This window comes from Hippocampus zosterae, chromosome 4 (assembly GCF_025434085.1).
Source record: "Hippocampus zosterae strain Florida chromosome 4, ASM2543408v3, whole genome shotgun sequence".
NCBI classification, from domain to species: Eukaryota; Metazoa; Chordata; class Actinopteri; order Syngnathiformes; family Syngnathidae; genus Hippocampus; species Hippocampus zosterae.
The window spans coordinates 22316391-22340263 of NC_067454.1; the positions used below are offsets into that span (position 1 = coordinate 22316391).

A 23873-nucleotide genomic window follows, 5' to 3' on the forward strand; every position below is an offset into this window, starting at 1 on the left:
GATAAAATTCGCTATCGTGAAAAGTCCCCTGATTTGAAAAATTTCTGGATGCACACATGATTTCATTGTAGAGGAGTTCTACTGCCTGTCTGTTGTGTGTTTAAACATTATCTTACTGACCATATTAAAGTGTTGTTGTTCGCCTTGTTACAGTGTTGGTGCCTAAAGGAACATAAAAATACACAGTGGATACTCGTTTGTTGTGGTGGCAGACACGTACAGTTCAAAAGGGGCATTTCCGCAGTTGTGGGCGTGAACACAGCTGACTTGCGTTCCGGCCAGTGGACGCGGCTCCAAACGGTTAACATAGCGGAAGAAGAAACTGACTTGCTGGAGTTCATGCTTTAGACTGATGCGTGCAAAGTACGCTTATAAGGAACTGCAGGAAGCCCTCCACTGGTGGATGATGTTAAGTTGGCCACAGCAATCACTGATCACCAGGGGCCTGGTTGGTGATTTTAACAACATACAAATAATTTTTAAATTCGTGTGTTCAATGAATTGATTTGTGGAGAGCCCGGTGGTTGACTGGTTATAGTGCGTCGGCCACACAGTGCATAGGTGCAGGGTTTGATTTTGGCTCCAGCCTTCCTGTATGGAGTTTGCATGTCCTCCCCATGCCTGTGTGGGTTTTCTCTGGGTATTCTGGTTTCTTCCCGCATTCCAAAAACATGTGTGATAGATTCATGGAACAGTCTAAATTGTCCCTTGTTGCGAGTGTGAGCGCGGATGGTTGTTTGTCTATGTGTGCCCTGCGATTGGCTGGCAAACAGTTCAGGGTGTACCCCGCCTACTGCCCTACGGCAGCTGTAATAGGCTCCAGCATGCCCCGCGACCCTTGTGAGGATGAACAGATCAGAAAATGGATGGATGGATGAATGGAATTGATTTGTACAATAGTTCAGAATGTTGGATGCAAGCTGTTGTCAAATCTGTGAAATAACAATGAAATCTGCCACACATGCCCGGAGCACAGTGCTCTCTGTACTTCGGTCAAATTTACCCAAAGCCCTTTAGATCAATTGCGCTACAACTTAGACCTGCTTCCAGTAGGCATAAAGTTTGGTCTACTTTCAGCCACCAAATTGTCTAGTGCATCAAGGGCGCTTAAAATAAAACATACTCAGTCCACCGCAGCGCCGTTTGCTAAATTCATAAACACACTAAATGAGGCTTGCACCGGCACAAAACTCAAGATGCACCATTTTTATGTCCGAGTACATAGGCACTCTCAACAAAAATAGAGCCCAAAGAATCACAGCTTGAAAGTATTGAGGAAAAAAATGGTGCACAGTCTTAAAGTAAAGATAAACCAGAAAGCTTACTTCCTGTGAATCCCCCATCCCCTCCAGCTGACTCCTTTTTTTTTATCCTCCATTAGCTAATTAGCATTTTAAGCCGTTGAATGTGCTACTTTGCCTACTAGCCCCCCCCCCCCCCCCCCCCCGTCTAGTTTTTTCAAGACCATGATAATCAAAAGGGCACTTTACATTGTGGTTGAGTGACAAGACGCTTCGCTAAAGCACTCCATATTCATCGGGAAGGCCCGAACAGAGTGAAAGAAGACTTGCTTACAAATTCAATTGAAACACTCACATGCACACACAAATAGGATATTAACTAGATACACACTGCTAGTGAGAATAACTGCCAGATCAAATTAATTTATGGGCGATCCCAGTCCAAGTGGCAATTCTTCAAATAACTCATGTCACTATGAGGGTATGTTCGGTTTGTGGCAACAAAAATCTGAGGCGGTGCATTCGTTGTGACATGATCATTAAAAATGCATGCCTTGAGTTTTACCATCAGTTACAGATGTTTCTCTGCAAAATAAAGCTATACCGTGGATGCCAGTTATGCAGATGGGGCAACGTATGTTTCCACAATTTAACAAAAGTTTATAAAAGATTATTTATGAAAACAATACTAAGTAGAAATAAAAGGAAAATCTCATGTAACCTTCACAACCAATTCAATAAACACTTGACTGATCATTTCACTTTGAATTTCAGAAAAGAGAGGAAAGCAACCCCACAGATCAGAAGGCTGTAATGAATCATTGCCTTTTCAAAATGATAAGCATTATACAGTCGGGGCAAAGACAGTGCACATACTGTGGGGGAAAGACGTTAATAGCCTAAAAGCATAAGTGCCAGAGTCATTTTTAACTTATTTTCACAACTGTAATGACAAATGTGAATGTGCTTGCTACAACTTGCATTTGTTCTTTATGTCTGTGTAGATTCTCAGTCTTTCAGGTCATGGTCATCTGTAAAGGTTGAATTAATTCAGATACAGAAAGGCAACTAAACAACAGGAATTTCAAAAATTACGTTATCGTAACCAGCAGGTGTCCATCTCCTGCAATATTATAAGATTCACATTATAAGATATAAGACCAAATTCTGTGGTTAAGTCAAATCCCATTTCTTGTATAACATGCACCAACAAAGGGTGTTTAAAAAAAAAAAGCATTTTTAGTTGGTGCTCGCGTGTGATTAGTGTAGAAATACTGTATGTCAATATTTTTACATGTCATCGAAAAAAAAATCCATAAATGTTTAAACACAATGAAAATTGTTCATGCTATGAATGCACCCTAATACTCTTGAGCCTGTGCATTGTTGAAAACCTTGAATTAAGCTTAATGTGTGCACTATTCACCCACGTCTCAAGCTAATGTACCACGGTTAGTAATAACCCCGGCTTTTTACAGAAGTAGAAAATCTAGAGCCATGTATTTGAGGAAAGGAAGACAAACGTGGAGTCCATGCATGTCAAGTAACAGCTCAACAAGCTAACAGTGTACCCTTTTGCAGCTTTCTACAATGTCTCTCTCTCTGACTCCACTCAAGCTGCTGTCAGCAATTAAGGGCAGCAGAAACAAGTAATCTCCTTCTGGGCGACAGGGCCAGACCAGAACAGGCATGTGGAGAGGGCTATGCTGCAGGGGGGGAGGGGAGGAAGTGGCAGTGGTGTGTGTGTGTGTGTGTGTCTGTGTGTGGTTGGCCCCAGCCAGGCACTGCTTGGCTGCACACAATCTCAGCCCAATAAAAAGGCCTTCATTGGCAGGGAGCAACTGAGCCAGACGGGCTGGGAGCATGTGGCTTTTAAAAATGAGTAGGGCGGATTGAAGCAGGAAGGAGGGTGGGAGTGGGGAGAATAAAGAACCAGAGAGTAAACATACAGAATGTGATATGGTGAGAAAGACAGAAAAGAAGAGGAAAGGGGGGGCGAGGAGATTGAAACAAAAAGGCAGATGTTGATGGATACTGAAATGTACATAGTGAGACTTCTTGGAAGCACGACTGTAACCAGTCCTGTCAAGGCTGTTTTTCATGCGGGGAGGGAGAAACAGATGGGTAGTCAAAGATATGAGCTACATGTGGGAGGTGAAAGGGTGTTGTTGGGAACTGTGCGCAGAAGCAATTGAACACCAAATGTTCTTTAATCCATGATGTTCAGTAAGCAACACAAGCCTGTTTTTTTTTTTTTGCATTCATTAACCCTTCTAAGAGAACACAGATGCCCTAAGGAAACTTCACAGAGCTGCTGTTTATAGCATTATAGCACGTTATACCATGATTATTTGTTCCCCCCTTCACTGCAGAAGAACAGACGACACCACGCGCAAACAAGCAAACCCAAACGGAGGTCTTGCATAGTAAATATTAATACAAATGGAATACTTGATTTTTTTTCTTGTTCTACATTTCAGTTCAAAATATTATCTTTGTCTTATTTTTACAGATTGAATATACATTATTCTCTCAAAAGCTTTAAAGCCATTCGAAAATAAGGGTACTTCAGTCTGAACAGGCAGTTAATTGCAAATCATGCACCGTTGATGAATCTCAAGCACAAGTTGGATGTGATGCATGGTGATGATTAAAAATTAAACAGTCCTTCACTGACAGAATCAACTGGTGTCAATTTGAAGAGTGTACATTAATTATCTGGGAGTTTCAAAGACCAGCTCAGAATGTTTGCATTTTTATTAGCCCTCCCAGAGAGGAAGGAGGAGCCTTTCTTATTAGTAGCTTTTATTACTGTGCACATGTCTGTTCAAATGTAAAACAAACTGCCGTTCCTTCAAAATTATGTTTCAGTGCAGCTTCATTGACATTTCACTCCACAAAAGGCATCCATCCATTCATCCATTTTCAAATCCACTTGTGCTCACAAGGGTCTCAGGATGTGTTGGAGCCTATCCCAGCTGTCTTCGGGCAGTAGGCGGGGGACACCCTGACCTGGTTGCCAGCCAATCGGAGGGCACACGTAGACAAACAACCATTCACACTCACAATAACACAAAGGGACAATTTAGAGTGTTCCATTAACCTGCCATGCATGTTTTCTGGAATATGGAAGGAAACCGGAGTACCCAGAGAAAAATCTACGCTTCCACAAAGGAAGGCTGGAGTTGGAATCGAACCTGCACCTCTGCACTGTGAGGCGGGTGTGCTATGTACGTGCGTGTGCATGCACGTGTGTGTGTTATATATATATATATATATATATATATATATATATATATAGACACACACAAACACACGTGTATATAAAAAAAATAAATAAATCCTCGTCTCACCCCTCGGGTGGTGTCCGTCCCTCATTCAGCTCGGGTCCTCTACCAGAGGCCAGGAAGCTTGAGGGTTCTGCGCAGTATCCTTGCTGTTCCCAGCACTGCACATTTCTGGACTGAGATGTCCGATGTTGTTCCCGGGATCTGTTGCCGGGATCTGTTGATTCATCTAGTTTGGGGGTCACAGCCCCGAGTGCTCCGACCACCACAGGCATGACTGTCACCTTTACCTTCCAGGCTCTCTCCAGCTTCTCTCTGAGCCCTTGCGTATTTCTCGAGTTTCTCGTGTTCCTTCTTTCTGATGTTTCCATCACTTGGAACCGCTACATCCACTACAACGACTTTCCTCTGCCCTTTATCTCTGATCACGATATCTGGTTGGTTTGCCATTACCATCTTGTCAGTCTGGATCTGGAAGTCCCACAGGATCTTTGCTCTGTCATTCTCCACCACCTTCGGAGGTGTTTCCCATTTTGACCTTGGGGTTTCCAGTCCATACTCCGCATATATGTTTCGGTAGACTATGCCAGCCACCTGGTTATGGCATTCCATGTACCGTATTTTCACGACTATTCGACGCATCGTACTAATGACCGCAGTCTCATTAATGGGTGACATTTCTGTATTTTACACATACACAGGACGCATCGTACTAATGGCCGCAGTTCTACAGTGGTAAAACATACGCCAGCTTAAACATACGGCATGCATGCACGTACTCCAACACGTTAGCTTGAAGCATACGGTAACATGCCAAGACATACAGATAAGATAAAAACACGTTTTTAAAAAGGCAACAAAAGCAGAACTGAGTTCGGGTGTATTTTATTTAGCCATCGTACAATGTTCTCACGTTTTTCGATCAATCATCACCCAGAAATCCATCACAGTCCTCATCCTCTGTATCAGAAGCAGAGGACTGCACATCCCAGTTGTCATTGAATGCATCACATGCTAGTGTGAGTTGCTACGCGTTGCCGAGCTGAAAGAAGGAGTAGCAACAGCAAAGTCAACATTTCTCTCGTGTGAAGCTTTCCCACATTTGAAAGTAAAGAACAGAGCGAAGCATGGTGGCAGCGCATGTGTGTGTAGAAAGAATAGAACAATTGTGCAAGTACCGTAATCCATCAAAAATGCCGCGTTCCCTCTCGTTGTTGCGTATTGTGGCGTAACTCGCCAAGCGCTGCCTCTCACTCTTTGTAAAGTTGTGTTTGCCACCGATCATCCATTGTTCCCATGCCGTTTGCAACTTTACTTTGAACGCCCGGTTGATGCCAATGTCCAGCGGTTGTCGTTCTTTAGTCAAGCCTCCGGGAATAACGGCAAGCTCAGAGTTCATTTGCTTGACTTTTTTTTTTTCACCGCTGCTGTGAGATGGGCACGCATGCCAAAAGCATAACCGGTGGCTTTAAGTTTGAACTGAGCTTCGTAGGCGTGTCTCTATGTAGAATTTATTTTCGGGGATTCTTAGAAACCAAAACCGGAGTTGTTTTGCAACAATGCACATTGCCACACTCTATACAAGTGTTGGTACTGGCTTGAGGCGTCCACTTACACGCCCACCCTTCACCATTGGCGGACTAGCTTGTCTGTCCTCTCTCTCCCTCTCCATATATGTCCACGCCCACCCTTCCCTGATTGGCCGACTTCTTTCATGCCTGGCCACCGTCACTTCCGCCTTTTCTCTGTATAAACAGCGTGTCGGCTGTCAGTCAGATTTTGGAACTCGGCGCATATAAAGGACGCTCCGCACCATAAGGCGTCCTGTCCATTTTGGAGAAAATTTAAGACTTTTAATGGCGCCTTATAGTCGTGAAAATACGGTATGCTTTCCCTGCCAACATCTTACACCCTGCGGTTATGTGTTGGATCGTCTCAGGTGCCTCTTTGCACAACCTACACCTTGGGTCTTGTCCGGTGTGGTATATCTGGGCCTCAATGGCTCTGGTGCTCAGGGCCTGCTCCTGATCAGCCAGGATGAGTGCCTCTGTGCTGTCCTTCAGGCAAGCCCTCTCTCGCCACTGATAGGACTGCTTGAGATCAGCCACTTCAGTAATTGTCCGGTGGTACATGCCGTGTAGGGGCTTGCCCTCCATTGGTTGGTCCCTCTTCCAGCACCTCATCCTCTGTTCCCCATTGTCTGAGACATTCTCTGAGTACGTCATCCGTTGGAGCCTTCTCCTTGATGTATTCATGGAGCTTGGATGTTTCATCCTGGACAGTGGCTCTCACACTCCTTCCTTTCGGCTAGCGTACAGTCTCAGGGTGCTGGATTTGGGATGGAACCCTCCATGCATGGTTAGGAGCTTTCGGGTCTTAACGTCCGTGGTCTGAATCTCTTCCTTTGGCCACCTTATTATTCCTGCAGGGTATCTGATCACTGGCAGGGCATAGCTGTTTATTGCCCGGGTCTTATTCTTGCCATTGAGCTGGCTTCTTAGGACTTGCCTCACTCGCTGGAGGTATTTGGCCATAGCCGCTTTCTTTTGTTGCCAGTTCGAGGTTGCCATTCGCTTGTGGTATACCGAGGTACTTGTAGCTGTCCTCAATGTCTGCTATTGTTCCTTCAGGGAGTGAGACCCCTTCAGTGCGGACTACCTTTCCTCTCTCAGTCACCATTCGACTACATTTACACACACACACACACACACACACGTGTATGTCTATCTCTCTCTCTCTCTCTCTCTATAAATATATATATATATATATATATATATATATATATATATATATATATAGGCGGCCCGGTAGTCCAGTGGTTAGCACGTCGGCTTCACAGTGCAGAGTACCGGGTTCGATTCCAGCTCCGGCCTCCCTGTGTGGAGTTTGCATGTTCTCCCCGGGCCTGCGTGGGTTTTCTCCGGGTGCTCCGGTTTCCTCCCACATTCCAAAAATATGCATGGCAGGCTGATTGAACACTCTAAATTGTCCCTAGGTGTGAGTGTGAGTGCGAATGGTTGTTCGTCTCTGTGTGCCCTGCGATTGGCTGGCAACCGATTCAGGGTGTCCCCCGCCTACTGCCCGGAGACAGCTGGGATAGGCTCAGCACCCCCCGCGACCCTAGTGAGGATCAAGCGGTTAGGAAGATGAATGAATGAATGAATGAATATATATATATATATATATATATATATATATATATAATCCTTGCTTTAAGGTAGGAGTTCCATCCATATTGGTTGTGTCAAAGTGAAGCAATATGCAGTATATATTATACAAGTGAAGCATACATATACATACTGTATATATACACACGTGTGTGTGTATGTGAATGAAAGTTCATTTCAACATTACGCTTGACACTGACAAAAAATAACTGCAATGAGCTATTCTGTACAATCAACTCTATGAGTCTGAAGGATTTATTGGAACGGCCCAAGTGTAATTATCACGTGGAATGTTGAGTCCACATTCTGCTGGGAGAGGTATTATAATCAAGTGTATGCGTTCTTGTTTGAATAACAATTCAGCTCTGGGAAAATTTTGGTTAAAAGCCAGCCACAGATTAGCCCCTCAGCTAGCACTAGTGCTGACAGGTGCAGTAAAGCCATGTGGTTTTGAAATGAGATTCACAGAGACTTTCTTGCACAGCTCACTTCGACTTTCCCAGCCATGTTTATGACTTCACCTCCTGCGGTGGCCCTCTGGCAAGAAGCAAACAAGACTGCCTGACAACAATGTAAGCTTTTGAGTCTCAAAGCGGTAACTGTGGGAACATTCGAGCAGGAAATGTTGTCTCTTTCAGTCATTTACGCATCTGTTTGCCAAGTGTTGAAATGAAGACTAAATTATGAAGAAAAGACGATCGCGAGATTATGCATAAAACTCAATGCACAGCAGGCAACCTGTTTCCCGTACAATACATACATACTCAGGGTTTTTCCTGCCTTCAAATTTGCATGGAGGCCACATCCAGCTAATTTTGTGCCGCCCCCAGCCAGACTAATTGATATCGCTTGACCGAATGTGAAATATTTCAATGCGCCACATGTCCCGTGCATGTTCATTGTGTTTGTACAGTATGTGGGAGGGAGTGGCTTTACTTTGCTTCAAGAGGACAAGAGAAGGAGCACTCGTTCTCCATCCCAAAAAGTTTACACAACGCCAGTCAGTCTGGTGGTCGACCTTGGTTATGTTGGCAGCTAAATGCTGTCTTGGTTGACACTTGAACAGCTGCAAACAAGCAAAATGCCATTTGAGGCACAGGTTTCTAAAATTAAACTTTAATTCATTTATGTATTTTTATTTTATCATTTTAGCCGTTTTTGTGTTGATGCGACACTATGCGGCAAGAGGGACATATTACATTAGTGTCGGCATTGAACTGTTTAATTCAGGATGCCGCAAACTCTTTGGAAATATAAAATGAAAATCCATCTTTTCCTTTTTCTTGTAATTTCTGTAACAGACAATTGTTGCCCAAACCGCCTAATTGTATGTTGCTTTAATATTAGCCATAGATTTTGCAAATAATGTCATCAAATTGAGCTACAGTGACATTATGCCATCAAAAGCAATAATTCAGTTTTAGTTTTTGCTTGATGATCCATCTCCAAAGAGCAAGTGAAGGAGGCATTTTCACAATTTGCTTCACTTCGACACATCCAATATGGATGGAACTCGTACCTTAAAGCGGGGGTGTCTCCAATCAGGTCATTTTGTGCCTGGCCGCACAGAAAGAATAAACAACTTACATTCCTTTCGTTGCATTCATTTCGGAATCTGAACGATGTTTTATTTTGAGAAATTACCGGATTCTCTGTTATATCGGTCTACAGTATGTCACTCTTGACGCAGGTGAATGCACGCTTCTCGGTCACGTGACAGGTTACCGCATAAAAAAAACAAACCTCTGAGAAAAGTTTTTTTTGGGGGGGGGGGGGGGAACTGGAAAGGGCCCAGCCAGGAGACAGAAGAGGAGCTTACGACTTTCAAGAAAGAGAAGGCTACACTTAACTCATTCAATCCCAGCCATTTTCACTGGAGCAACCCCCTCAATCCCAGCGTTTTACTGGATTTTGACTAATTTTGCAAGGCCTACAGAATATTTGGTTCTAATGTATTATAAACATGGAGCCTACCAAAATAAAGTTTGGACTATCTTCAAATTTGTTTTTTCTTTATCTTTTTCCATTCTTCAGCAATCAGCATTACAAAATGGCTAAGTTTCATGAAGATGGCGATTCCTGGGCAAAAAACCGAGAAAAAGAGCTTTCTGTAAAAGCATGCATTTCAAGCACGTGAGGCACCACTGCCACCTACTAGTCGCTTTTTTACATGATTTACAATGCAAACGGCTTATTCTCATTCACAAATTGCATCAGACCATCCTCCTCTCTATGACGCAAAAAAAAAAAGACTAAGAAGTACAAGTACATCCTTGGTAGGCGGGGCTAATTTTAAAAAGACGTACAAGTACGTCTTGTGGAATGAAAGAGTTAATAGACAGTATCAGGAGTCCTATTTCAAATACGGCTTTAACTCGAGAGATTCACACACACCAAGTCTACTGTGCATAATAAGCGGGGATGGTGAGTCGTATTTTTCATGCACTTTTTATTTGCGGCGTATCTTATTTTGAAGGCACATTTAAATGTTACCATAGCGATCAGAGAATGTTGCGGCCAGACTGGTCACTCCTCGTGTCATGATTCGTGTTTATTATCATGTCTCGAAACCACTGCACTTTTCATGCAGGCCATATCATACAGTATTATATTTGTATATATCCGGCCTTAAATGGCAGGTCCCTGAAAATATTGTCTGACATGAAACCGGTCCATGGGGCAAAGAAAGTGAGTCTATTTAATTTACAGAATACATGCACGTCATGGCGCATGGTCAAGATGGCACCACTTTTCCTCAATGTAAGCCAGGAAAAACCTGGATATTTTGAGACAGCAAGTAATTACAATTTAAGCTTCCAAACCGTGACTTAAATTAAAAGTGAAGAATTCAGGGAATTAAAGTCTTCAATACATTTCAGGTCCCATCAAATATTTTCTCTCTTTTTGCAAATCAGGGCCACATTCGTAGCACAGGCGCTGTGAGCAAAAATAAAGCTCGTATTTAACCAAAAGAAACAAAGTATTTCACAGCGAGCATATGATTTCATCACATCGTAATTGAGATGGTTGATGAACATGCCAGTCTGTCTCTGGAGGGGAATGGTTGCTTTGAAATTCAGTTGAAGCTTTTCCTTGTGTGTTCATTCAAACTCTGCGGAAATGTAACTTTAAAGGCAATCACGGGAGGAATTTTGAAGAGAACCCCATCCTTGAATTCTTGATTTCTTCTTATTGATGGCCAGTGTAAAATGTCCACATGTCCATGTGCTTAGTTGTTACCTTGAGTTGGTCACCTACTTTTGAACTAAAAACAGACTTTTTTTTTTTTACTTTGGAGCATTGCGCGTAATTCGTGCGGTGTTTTACCGCTTTTCCATTAGGCCCAAAGAGTGCCACACCAGACCACTCTGCCTTCCAGGCTGGGATGGGTGATGGATCAACTGAACTCCGTAAGCATGCGCTGCACGGTTCAAGCTGGTAGGGTTCTAGCCATAACATTGCACAACTGATGAGTCTTGGCCAATGTTTTTGTGGCAATTCAAAATAAGAATTGCCAATGCATGATGTGGCTATGTTGCGTAGTGCAGCCTGTCAAATGGACAATGCTTTCATAATCTGGATACACAAAAAAATCAATTTCCGCGCTGAGGACAGCGAAACAGACACTCCCAGGCCAGCTGCCGTTTCGACAAAAATACAGTATGTACGATAAAAAAATTTGTGTTTTACAACAATATTTTATTATACATGTATTTATAATTTCATATATACCCTGGATGATCATGGAATAGTGCGATCATGACTTCTCAAGCTGCATGTAAAGCTCGCCGCCAGCACTCATTCATACTGAATGGAGAGCTCTGTGTCACTAATTTGGCTTTTCGAGTCAACAGCTCGCCAGCATCACTCTGTGGTGTCTGAAGCCCTCCAATGGCCGCCTAAAGCCGCCAGCTGTGAGGCGTAGGCCACGACCGTCAGGCCTGAGGAGCGGCAAGGCCCCCAGCTGCGGCTGGAGACCTAATAATGGCATATGTGCATGAAATGTTTTCATCCCAAGCTTCATTATTTCACCCATTTGGACATCTGAAATTGCAAATATGGTTCATACTGTTTTAAATACAATGATGTCTACTGTATACAGTAATTCCTCGTTTATCGCGGGGGTTACGTTCCAAAAACAACCAGTGATAAGTGAAATCCGTGAAGTTGGATTTATAAAAAAAATGCAAAAAAATGTGAGAGGGACAAAATTTCAAATGTGCTGCATACAGCACATTTGAAAATAAAGTTGTACTTGGTCCTTGATAGTCAGCTTTATTTTTTACATTTATTATACAATACTGAACTATGTATCCGATGCAGAGGCGGTTGCTCTAAGACTGCAAGGGAAGCTCAGCTTCCCCTAAAATGTCAAAAAGTAAGCGATCAAATATATGTGTATGCGTACAATTGTGAGGACATGTCATTGACAAAATATGTGCTCAATGTGCTCAACTTTTGTTCCGAATCAGCTTCTTATTAGTTGTTACGACACGACTCTTCTCATTCATTCCCACAGATTCACTGTGCTTTAAACTGTGTGGATGCTGAGTGTCGAACGCGCGGACGCTGGGCGTCTAGAGAGTTCAGTGTAGGTTGTCCCAATGCCTTGAAACGAGACGAGTCATTGGATAAATGCCGGTTTTGTCTCGCCCATCGGACGCTCAGCGTCTCTGGGAGACTATGGACAGTGGGTGTTTATAGGCTGACCAGGAAGCTCAGCTTTTCTGCATGATGATTGGATGATCTCTCTGAGGCTGACTCTCCTTTTGATTGACTGCGAAATGAGCCAATCACCGATCTTATGGTGAAGGCATCCTTTTCATTTTTTTTGAAAAGGAACGGAGAGAAGAACTCACGTATAAATAAACGAACACATTTTATGATGTAGGCCGAAATTGAGCTTCCCCTCCTTGACAGACCAGCATCCGCCACTGATACAATGAAACCAAAGACCAAAAATTTGCAAAGGTAAATTTGGTAAGCTGTACAGAGACGAGGTGCGGAGACTTTTCACGTCAGTCAGTGCCTTAGCCAATCAGGATGCAGAATGCAATTCACAGTTTAAAAGCATTTTAAAAACAGCACACAAAAAATCTGGGAAACAGCAAAGTCGCAGAAATTGAACCGCGTTAGAGCGAGGGATCACTGTAGATAGATTGATTGTATTTTTACAACTTGGCGCCTGTCATAAGAAATAAGGGAGATGCTTGTTCACGGTTTGAATGTGTGCAAAGACACGGGGCTTGAAGGATGTAGATGCAATAGAACACAAAGTGGCTTGTATTTCACAAGATATTTCCAAGGTCATTTGCACTTCACAGAAAGTATGGAATTCGAGAATGAAGTGTTCAACTTGCAGGACTGAATGGGCATGAGGCTATGATGATCATGTGGATTAGTTGAATTTTAGTTGTTAAATAAATACAAAGTTTTGAAATCAATGAATAATTGTTTTATTATAATCTAACATTTATATCATAATCAAAATCAGCTCGGTAATATTATAATCAAAATAATTGTGATTACGATCATTTCCAAAATCATCCAGCCCTACATTTTGAATTGACTCCTTACATTACTCAGGATTAGAAATTATTTTGATTTTTTTTTCTTCCCCCCAATTTTGCTACTGTAGACTGCAAATTTTCCACGTGCCGGACAAATAAATTTCATCTTATCTTACCTCCTTGAATGGTACAGATTTATAGAAAAAAAATACAAATAAACTATTTCACCTTCTAAAAGCAGTTCCTAAAATGTAAAACCTGAAATTAAGATTAATGGCATGATCAAATTCGCTCCTGAATCTGATTTCCAACTCTATTTTTCTCAGAACACGACAAAGTGCTCCCATTTACTGCAGAAAATATCAACCAATCTTATTTTATATACTTCAGGCATCTCAGAATTTCTCATGAATTCAAATATGCAGCTGAATGAAAGCATATTTCAAGAATAGTATCAGGTCTAAGTGGAGCTCTTAAACCAGGTCTCATGGTTGAAAACAATTAGACAATTTTAAATATAAAGTAATGAGACAAGGGGATGACACTGTATCATTTTATGACAATTGAATGTACTGTAAATTAAAAATAAATTCACAGAGGGCCTAATTTAATACAAAACATTAGCTTGAATTATGTCATGAACATATAGAATGCTTGTTTTGCAGCTAAAAAAATGGACCACGATTTTAGACAAGTATTAATGGCTGATGGTAGCGAAAAGTCAAGTGGCAGCATTATTCAAGTCGTTATGCTGACTTGCATTATTGCTGCACACACCACCAGAATTTCAGTGGAAAGGAAATGATTTTGCATAGAAATCAATACTCTCCTCAACAGACTAAATCTGCAAAGGCGTTTGACAGCATATTTGGCCAGTGGAGTGAGGCAAGAGCTTCTGCCTGATATGGTTCGATATAATTACCAAAATATGAGTGGGAACATCAGGCAAGATTTAAAGCAAGGAGTAAAAAAAAGCCTCATGGATTAAACAGATTTTCAGCACGATCCATATTCGCTGGGATTGTATCTCCAAAATGATCACTTTTCAGGAAACCCCCCAAAATTTTGGGGTGAACATTTATGTTGCATTGTCAAAGAGAAAGTAAATTTGAGATTGATTAATAAGAATCATGTTAAGAATAACACACATGAGGACTGAAAAATGGCATCCATGGGAGAGTTGTTGTCCAAAAAGAATACAATGGCTTAGCTCACATTTGCCAAAAGATGTCTGAATGATCCTAAAGACTTTTGGGAACACATTCTGTGACTGACGAGTCAAAAAGTGAACTTTTTGGAAGATGTACAGCCTGTTAAATCTGTCGTTAAAATGGCACAGCATTTGATAAAAAGAACATGATGCCAAAAGTGAAGCATGGTGGTGGCAGTGTGATGGTCTGAGGATGATTTGCTCACTCAGGATCAGGACAAGTTCCTGTGATTGATGGAACAATGAATTCTGCTGTCTACCAGAAAATCCTGAAGGAGAATGTCAGGCCATCTGTTCGTGACCTCAACCTGAAGCGAACTTGGGTTCTGCAGCAGGACAACACATCCAAAACACACTAGCAAGTCCCCCATTGAATGGCTCAAAGAAATATATATATATATATATATATATATATATATATATATATATATATATATATATATATATATATATACATACATACATACATATATTAAATCCAATCGAGAGATTGTGATGTGACCTTAAATGGGAAGTTCATGCTCGAAAACCCTCCAATATAGTGGAGTTCAAATATTTCTGCAAAGAAGAGTGGAACAAAATTCCTCCAGAGCGATGTGAAAGACTCATCACCAATTATCACAAACGTTTGATTTCAGTTATTGCTGCCAAGGGTGGCTCAACCCGTTATTATGTTCAGGGCGCAATTGCTCTTTCACAGAGGGTCAGAAAGGTTCGGATTTTTCTTCGGACTTTCATCAAATGAATTGTCATTTAAAACTTGATCAGATAACTTGATCAGAGTATTTTGCTCCGAGATGATGACATAAAATGAATATGGTGAATAAATTTGGTTTTGCAAAGTGCGCAAATTACTTGTGTAGCAAAATTTTAAAGTAAAACTACCTATAATCCTGCTTGTCAATCTATGCGACAGTGAGTGTCCTCTAACGTTGGCTGTACACATAAGCACAGGATATAGACCGCCATAGAAAGTAAATAATACTGTCAATTGAGTTGTATATCCAAAGCTCACACTTTCATGTGTGTGCGTGCGTGCATGTGTGTATTCGTCCTCGGATCATATCGCAACCCATGTCTCGTGATACGTCCCATACTACATACCGCATATGCATACCCCAACTCGGCTATGTACAAATTGCCGAGTCTGAGAGGCCCTATGTTTGTGTCTTGCGATAAATCGAGGCTTATATATTTTCTGTCAAAGATTAACAATGCTGTCGGAATATATAGCTTCCCTTGCAGCTCCCATTTACAACATACTCCTGGGAGGAAGATGCCAAGTGGACATGTTCCAAGCGACACCAAGAACAATCAGGTTTCAGGCTTTGAAGAGACTTTCTCAATGTCTAAATTGGAGCACTCTGGGGTACTCTGTTAGTTGTTCTGTTGAACTTGCTTCGACAGCTGAGGCAAAAACATAAACGTGTGATCACATTTTACTTGTGACAAGCATAGCCTTTGGGGAAAAAGCAAAGAAAATATGTTTATACTACAATCTGCATTTCCTCGTAACGGTATATGATAGCATGGCTTCTTGATGACTTTATGCAAGTACAAACCTGGAGACTTCACCACACAAAATGCAAACACAGGCCTGGTCTGATGAAAGGCCATTTGGGGCCAGTGAAACAAACAACGGACATGAACAAAAGGAAAGACAGCTGGCTAACATATTGATTCTATGCTTCATTACAGCACATTTCAGGGAATTTGAGACCACATGCGGCAAGCTATTGAATTCATTTTAGCACTTCATACATGGGTTTATGCCAAATGGGCTGTGCACTATTTCAAAGAATAAACAATTGAGGACAAAAGAATGTATAGATTTAGTCCAAATATGCTACTCTATGACATTACCTTGATGTTTCTGAATCGGGGCAGTCTATACAAGCTATAATGCGTTGATTTTTGCTTTTTGACAAATTAGGATATAAGGATTATTTTCAGTATAAGTGTGAGAGAGATCTGAAAAGTATTCACAAAAAGCAATAGAATCCTTTTACTACTTGACAATGGAGAAGCAATCATCCACTTATGTGTTACCCAATAACAAAGCAAGAACAGGTTCAGTCAGAATTGAAAATGCTTTCGTTCCACTGCTTGACAGTTGATAGATAATATTTGTCTTCAACTTAACTGATATGTAGTTGTGCTGTTATTTCTGAGCAGACATTCTTGTTCATCCTCATGTTAACACTTACACCAAACATGACTACAAATATGAATTGTTTCATACACGTTATTATCGACCATTCAAATATAAACCACTTCAGGAAATGCATTCAGTCCTGACCTTCATTTTCATTTCTGTCTTGTAAGTCAAAGCACGAAGCTGCTTAAAAATCCTCCCATATCAATATCAGTGCTCCATGGGTCAACACAACAAAAAAAATGAGCATTTTTCATGATTTAAGCAGAGCAAAAAGCCAGAGCTCTACATATTATGAAAAGGGCTTCGAAGCCAATTACCCTAACTGACATTCAGTGAAGTGGACTGAGGACAGCAGTCAAATTCTAAACAGTGCAGAAGACCATTTTTGCCAACCAGATGGTTCTATGTATTTTTCATGCTGTCAGAAACCTGTGACTGAGGTTTGCTTGGTTGTCATCGGGCGCCTGGGGACGATGAGCTGAATGCATTCTACACACGACTGCGGGATAGCATGATGTTTGACCTCTCTGCTATGGCAAACTGCCCAGTAAGGGGAAGGGAGGAGTGTACTAAAGTGCCAGTGAGATTGTGCAGAGTGAGAGGGAAGTATGCATGTCTGTTGATAGAACATAAATTGAATCCTACGCAAAAGTTAATTTACTCCACAGTCTTGGCCTGAAAATAACACACTGTTGGATACAAAACTGGGGAAAATAGAGAGAAAGCATTTACACAATGTTACAAAGAGAGGAGAGTGAAAAAAAACAGCATTTACAGAGTAATTTTAGTTCCTTTGGAATGCATCCGACATATCCGAAGAGTCTTCTCTGTGAGAGTGTGAGTGTGCGTGTGTGCACATGTGGTTCTGTGTGGCTTGCTCGAAGGAAGGCTTTCAGCATATAAATATCACATTACCACACAAGGAAATGCAGGCATTAGATTGAGCTCCCAACCAGCCTAACAAGCAATGGAGCTCCACTCCAGAGGTCAAAGGCAGCACTTGTACAAACGGAATTCAACAGAAAACATCACTTCTGTTGCTGATAAGGGGAGAGGCTTTCAACTAGATTATGGAGTATATACGGCTATACAGTGCATACAGTGGCATGAGATGTACATGTAGAAATATTAAAAGAACCATGCTTCAGAAGTGTCAGTTTGAAACAAGATTTCAATACATTTCTTCAATGAAACATATCAATTAGAACTGTCACTGTCATATATTTTTAGAATTGATTATCCTATCGACTATTCCACCGAGGAATTGACTAAATCGATAACGAATGGGTTTGCACCCCCACCGAAGAATGTTCCCCAACGAATCTGACGGTCTGGGTGTTAACACACCTGTGCACAGCATTGCCAGTCAGCCTTAAGTATGATAAAATGGTTGCAAAGTAAAATTAAAGTCAGCTAATAGTAAAGAAAATTCATGAAAATGTGTGCAAAAAGTTGTGGGAGATGGAAAAAAAAGCTCCAGCCAGTGAGTGGTGCATATCTCGGTGGTGGAGAATGTGGTTGACCGCCCAAAGGAACCAGGGAAGTATGTCACTCTATTTATTTTACACATTTTCCCTCATGCTAAGCTAAGTTTAGCTTTCTTGCATTTTAAAACAAATAATTTCATACTTCCAACTTTCCACATCTTTACATGATAGTGTACAAACGCAAAACTGCATGTTCTAACTAGCAATGCTAGGCAGGGTTCGCACTCCCCGTTAGCCACGTTGCCAATGACTAGTTGAAATGGGGAGTGGCGTGGTAAATATTTCCCATATTTGCACTCCGGCAAAGGGCCAATTTGTCCGTCCAAATTGCCCCAGGATAACATGCGTCAAAGGGCATGCCAAAACACAAAAGTGCGTCTGCAAATAATGCAATAAATCCCACAATTTTCTCTGCAGAGATTTCAGATTAGTTACAGTATTCACAGAACATTGATTGCACCACATGTTGGTAGGTTTCTGCACTAAAAACAAATGTCATTACCTCGCCCATTCAGTGTCGGAAAACAAAAAACCAAAACAAAGCAGGATGAGACACTGTGACATGGCGAAACAACCATTTAATCGGGAGACAACGCATCATATCAAGTCTGATTGTTTGTGTAAATTCCCCTGGTTTTGACAGTTTGGAGGGGGTGGGGGGGTGGCAGTGTGTGAAAAATAAGGATGCTCAAATGGTTATATGAAAATACGTAAATGTCTGCAGCTGAAATGTGGCGTTAAAATCCTGGCAACTCGCGCGCAGAAATACACAAGAAACAGTGCGTACAACTGACCAAGATAAGATGCACATAGCTTCACACATAGCTGATTCGGTATTCACAGAATTAAAAAAAAAAGGGGGGTTATTTATTCATTCATTCATTCATCTTCCTAACCGCTTGATCCTCACTAGGGTCGCGGGGGGTGCTGGAGCCTATCCCAGCTGTCTCCGGGCAGTAGGCGGGGGACACCCCGAATCGGTTGCCGGCCAATCGCAGGGCACACAGAGACGAACAACCATCCACGCTCACACTCACACCTAGGGACAATTTTAGAGTGTTCAATCAGTCTGCCGCGCATGTTTTTGGAATGTGGGAGGAAACCGGAGCACCCGGAGAAAACCCACGCAGGCCCGGGGAGAACATGCAAACTCCACACAGGGAGGCCGGAGCTGGAATCGAACCCGGTACCTCTGCACTGTGAAGCCGACGTGCTAACCACTGGACTACCGGGCCGCCCGGGGGGTTATTTAATTTAAAATTATTATCGTATTTTGGGGGTGGCCTTGTGGGCCAGTGGTTCGAACATCGACCTCACATTGCAGAGATACTGGGTTCAATTCCAGCTCCAGCCCCCCTGTGTGGAGTTTGCATGTTCTCTCCGAGCCTGCGTGGGTTTTCACTGGGTACTCCGGTTTCCTCCAACATTCCAAAAGCATACATGGAAGGTTAGTGGAACACTCTAAATTGTCCCTCGGTGTGTGTGTGAGCGCGGATGTTGTTCGTCTATGTGTGTCCTGCGATTGGCTGGCAACCGGTTCAGGGTGTTCCCCCGCCTACTGCCCGAAGCTGAGATAGGCTCCAGTACACCCCGTGACACTTGTGAGGATTAGCAGATCGTAAAAATGATGGATGGATATTGTATTTTGCAGCAAACCCACTGAACCTCCGGTTCAACTTTTTAAAGTCATTCAGCTCCAAGTATACAGTAAATTATTGTCGTAGATCGTTAGTGCAACCAATGCATGTAACGAACAAGAGCTATTTTTTTCTGGTCACACATTATCAAATCATTACGGACCGCATGGGACTCAATTACCGTATTTTCACGACCATTCGGCGCACCGTATGGTTGGGCGCAGTCTCATTAATGGGTGCCATTTCTGTATTTTACACATAGACGAAATGCACTGTATTATTGGCCGCAGTTTTAAAGTGGCAAACATACGCCAGCTTAAACATACGGCATGCATGCGCGCACGCTAACACGTTAGCTTGAAGCATACGGTAGCATGCCAAGACATACAGATACAAGCTAAAAACACGTTTTTAAAAAGGCAACGGAAGGAAAACTGAGTTACGTTGTATTTTATTTAGCCATCGTACAATGTACTCACGTTTTTCGATCAATCATCACACAGAAATCCATCAAAGTCCTCATCCTCTCTATCAGAATTGAACAATTGTGCAAGTACCGGTAATCGATCAAAAACGCAGTGTTCCCTCTCGTTGTCAGAGTCACTCTCATTGCCATGTGGCTCTACAGAAATGATGCCGGCTTTGCTAAAAACTCGAACAACAGTGCAAGCAGACACATTCGTCCTAAGCAGCCACAATCCATCCGCAAATTGTGGCGTAACTTGCCCAGCGCTGCCTCTCACTCTTTGTAAAGTTGTGTTTGCCATCGATCATCCATTGTTCCCATGCCGTTCGCAACTTTACTTTGAACGCCCGGTCGCAACTTTACTTTGAACGCCCGGTTGATGCCGATGTTGGTTGGAGCGGTTGGAGTTCTTTCGTCAAGCCTCCGGGAATAACGGCAAGCTCAGAGTTCATTTGCTTGACTTGGTTTTTCACCGCTGCTTTGAGATGGGCACGCATGCCAAAAGCATAACCGATGGCTTGAAGTTTGAACTGAGCTTCGTAGGCGTGTCTCTTTGTAGAATTTATTTTCGGGGGTTCTTAGAAACCAAAACCGAAGTTGTTTTGTAACAACGCACATAGCCACACTCTATACAGGTGTTGGTACCTGCTTGGAGCGTCCCTTTAGCGTCCACTTACACGCCCACCCTTCACTCATTGGCGGACTTCTTCGCCGCATGCCTGTCCTCACTCACTTCTGCCTTTTTTCTCTCTCTCTCTCTCTCTCTCTCTCTCTCTCTCTCTCTCTCTCTCTCTCTCTCTCTCTCTCTCTCTCTCTCTCTCTCTCTCTCTCTCTCTCTCTCTCTCTCTCTCTCTCTCTCTCTCTCTCTCTCTCTCTCTCTCTCTCTCTCTCTCTCTCTCTCTCTCTCTCTCTCTCTCTCTCTCTCTCTCTCTCTCTCTCTCTCTCTCTCTCTCTCTCTCTCTCTCTCTCTCTCTCTCTCTCTCTCTCTCTCTCTCTCTCTCTCTCTCTCTCTCTCTCTCTCTCCATATATGTATATATACACGCCCACCCTTCACTGATTGGCCGACTTCTTTGCCGCTTGCCTGTCTACAGTCACTTCCGCCTTTTCTCTATATAAACAGCGTGTCGGCTGTCAGTCAGGTTTTGGAACTCAGCGCATACACAAGACGCTCTGCATCATAAGGCGTCCTGTCCATTTTTAAGAAAATTTAAGACTCTTAATGGCGCCTTATACTCGTGAAAATACGGTAAATGGTATTGTGTTGCATTGACATTCTGCAAGTTTATTGGTAACAACTGTTTTTGAAGTTGACACATTTTAAGGGAATAATGGGCTCTAAATTGCATGGGTGTATTGTCATGGTACAAAGATGTGGCCGCGACGGCTATTTTCAGACACTCAAAATACATTCACAAACAAACAAAAGCACAAATCTCGTCAAGTTTTTTTTTTTAATTTCTATAATATATCTGCAATATTGTGAAATCTGGAGATTGATTGTCAAGGGAAGAAAATAATGACTTTCAAAGTGGGTCAGCATTTGACCATCCTTTTCGACCACACTTTCAGTGATCCACCCAGATCTATTGTATTATCTGTTATATACACAGATAGATAGATAAGTAGATCTTGACAATCCATCACCAGATTTCACAATATTGCAGACACATTTTCTTCCCTAAATATATACAGTATACATATAGGTACACATATACCTATTAAGGGTGTGGAAAATAATCGATAAAAATCGATACATCGATGCGCACGTGCGCGATGCGAGTGCATCGGCTCATTCACTGGGTACGACGCGATTGACGGGTGAAATCGAGATTCATCACGATGCATTGGTGGGTATCGGTAAAATCCGATTCAAGCGCCGTTTTATTCATGTTAAACGTCACCTATCTGCCCTTTCCGAGGCGCAATGAATGCACCATCATTGTTTTGCGTTTTGTGTTGAATACGGACAGTAGCCGCGCGTCACATACAGTCCAGTACACAACTAGCGAAACACTATGGAAGTTCGCGCAAGCAGCAGCGAGGAAACTACTGTATTTAATGCTTCCGCAACATTCAGATCTTATGTTTGGAAATACTACGGCTTCAAAAAGAAAGACGGAAAGATTGTTAAAAGCTCTGTAATTTGCAAAGAATGTCGCACTACGAAACCATACAACGGCAGCACCACAAATATGCAGACCACTTAAAACGATGGCACAACATCACCGACAAGTTTCCCGCCCCCTCCCCGCGCCTCCACGTCTAGTTCCTCATTGGACACCAGAGAAACTCTTGGCAAACCAGGTCAGGATCAGAAAAAAATTGCCTCTTATTTTGGGGGTCCCCTTGCAGCTCACTGTGACCGCGCAAGGAAAAACTATATATGGATAACTCTTTTGGACATTTTATTTTGACACTCAGAGTGGTCTGTGTACGCTACAATACACACAGCAGCTTTGAGGCTGTGACTGCCACATTGTTTCAATTGTATTTTTTCTGTCCTATGGAGATGGATATTTCATATAAGTCACTCAGTGAGTAGTCTGTTAGTGTTTACACTACAGCAACAGCTGTGAGTCTCAGGTGCCAAATTGTTTACATTTTCTTTGAACAAAACCCAAGTGCTTAAATAAGTAGTTTTACACGTTCTACTGTTTATAAGGAATAAAGTGGTCTACTTTTTGCAATACCATACGGAATTCCATCTTTTTTAAACTTTTTTTCTTTGCGTATTTGTATCATGTTTAATTGCACAATATCACAACAAATTGCACTGTATCGTATCGGATCGCATTGATTTGATCTAAATGTGTATCGCGTCGTATCACATCGTGAAGACGGTGAAACGTATCGCATCGTGTCGCCCAAAAATTCCATGTATCGTTTAAGTATCGCATCGCTGGTAGTGCATCGAATCATCCTCTGTGCTGAGATTCACATCCCTAATACCTATATATGTACACACACATATATACATATATATATATACACACACATATATATATATATATATATATACACACACATATATATATACACACACATATATATATATATATATATATATATATATATATATATATATATATACACACACACATAAACACACACACATTGAATGTAAACCATTTTTGGTAAAATGATGAATTCCTTGTATATTATGCCTTTCAGTAAATTCATGTTATACACTTGGCTATGTATGAACCTTAACATTACGATAAAGTAGAAATGTAACGCATCAGTCCTCACCATTTGGCAAACAGCAAGTCGTAAACCTTTGTGTAAAATAAGTGCCTATCTGATTTGAAAAAGCTGCTACTCCACAGGCCTCCTGACACCAGAGGTCAATAAAATATTGTTATACGTAACAGATTTGGCACCACTGTCTGCGCTGTTACTGAACAATAAAACCCTCTGACTGAAGACTTTTCCATCAAAATGTCAACATTTCAACCAGTTTGGTGATGATATTTGATAGTGATTCATTGTAGGTTGTAATAGCACATACAGAGACCATGTTGGCGTCTTGCCCTGTTAAACATTCAGTATAATCAATACAGAATTTAACAGTCACTGGATTTGCTCTTGGCATGCTTGTCCAGGAGATTAAACCTCTTGGACTTGTATTCACTGTAGCTCGCCATCTGGAGATAGGGTCTTTGCAACCCGGTAACAAATCAAATCCTTATTAGGAGTGTGGATTGATCCA

At 42.0% G+C, this 23873-nt stretch overlaps 1 protein-coding gene and 1 long non-coding RNA gene across 6 annotated transcripts in view; both read right to left on the reverse strand.

Moving 5' to 3' along the window:
- The window catches only part of trip4 (thyroid hormone receptor interactor 4), a 95495-nt gene that overhangs the window by 56330 nt on the left and 15292 nt on the right, over nt 1-23873 (reverse strand). The window lies entirely within an intron of this gene.
- LOC127599448 (uncharacterized) lies at nt 4579-6655 on the reverse strand. Its single transcript, XR_007962117.1, has 2 exons — nt 6482-6655; nt 4579-5157 (listed from the first exon to the last, which is right to left on the reverse strand). It is a non-coding gene; the product is annotated as an uncharacterized LOC127599448 (long non-coding RNA).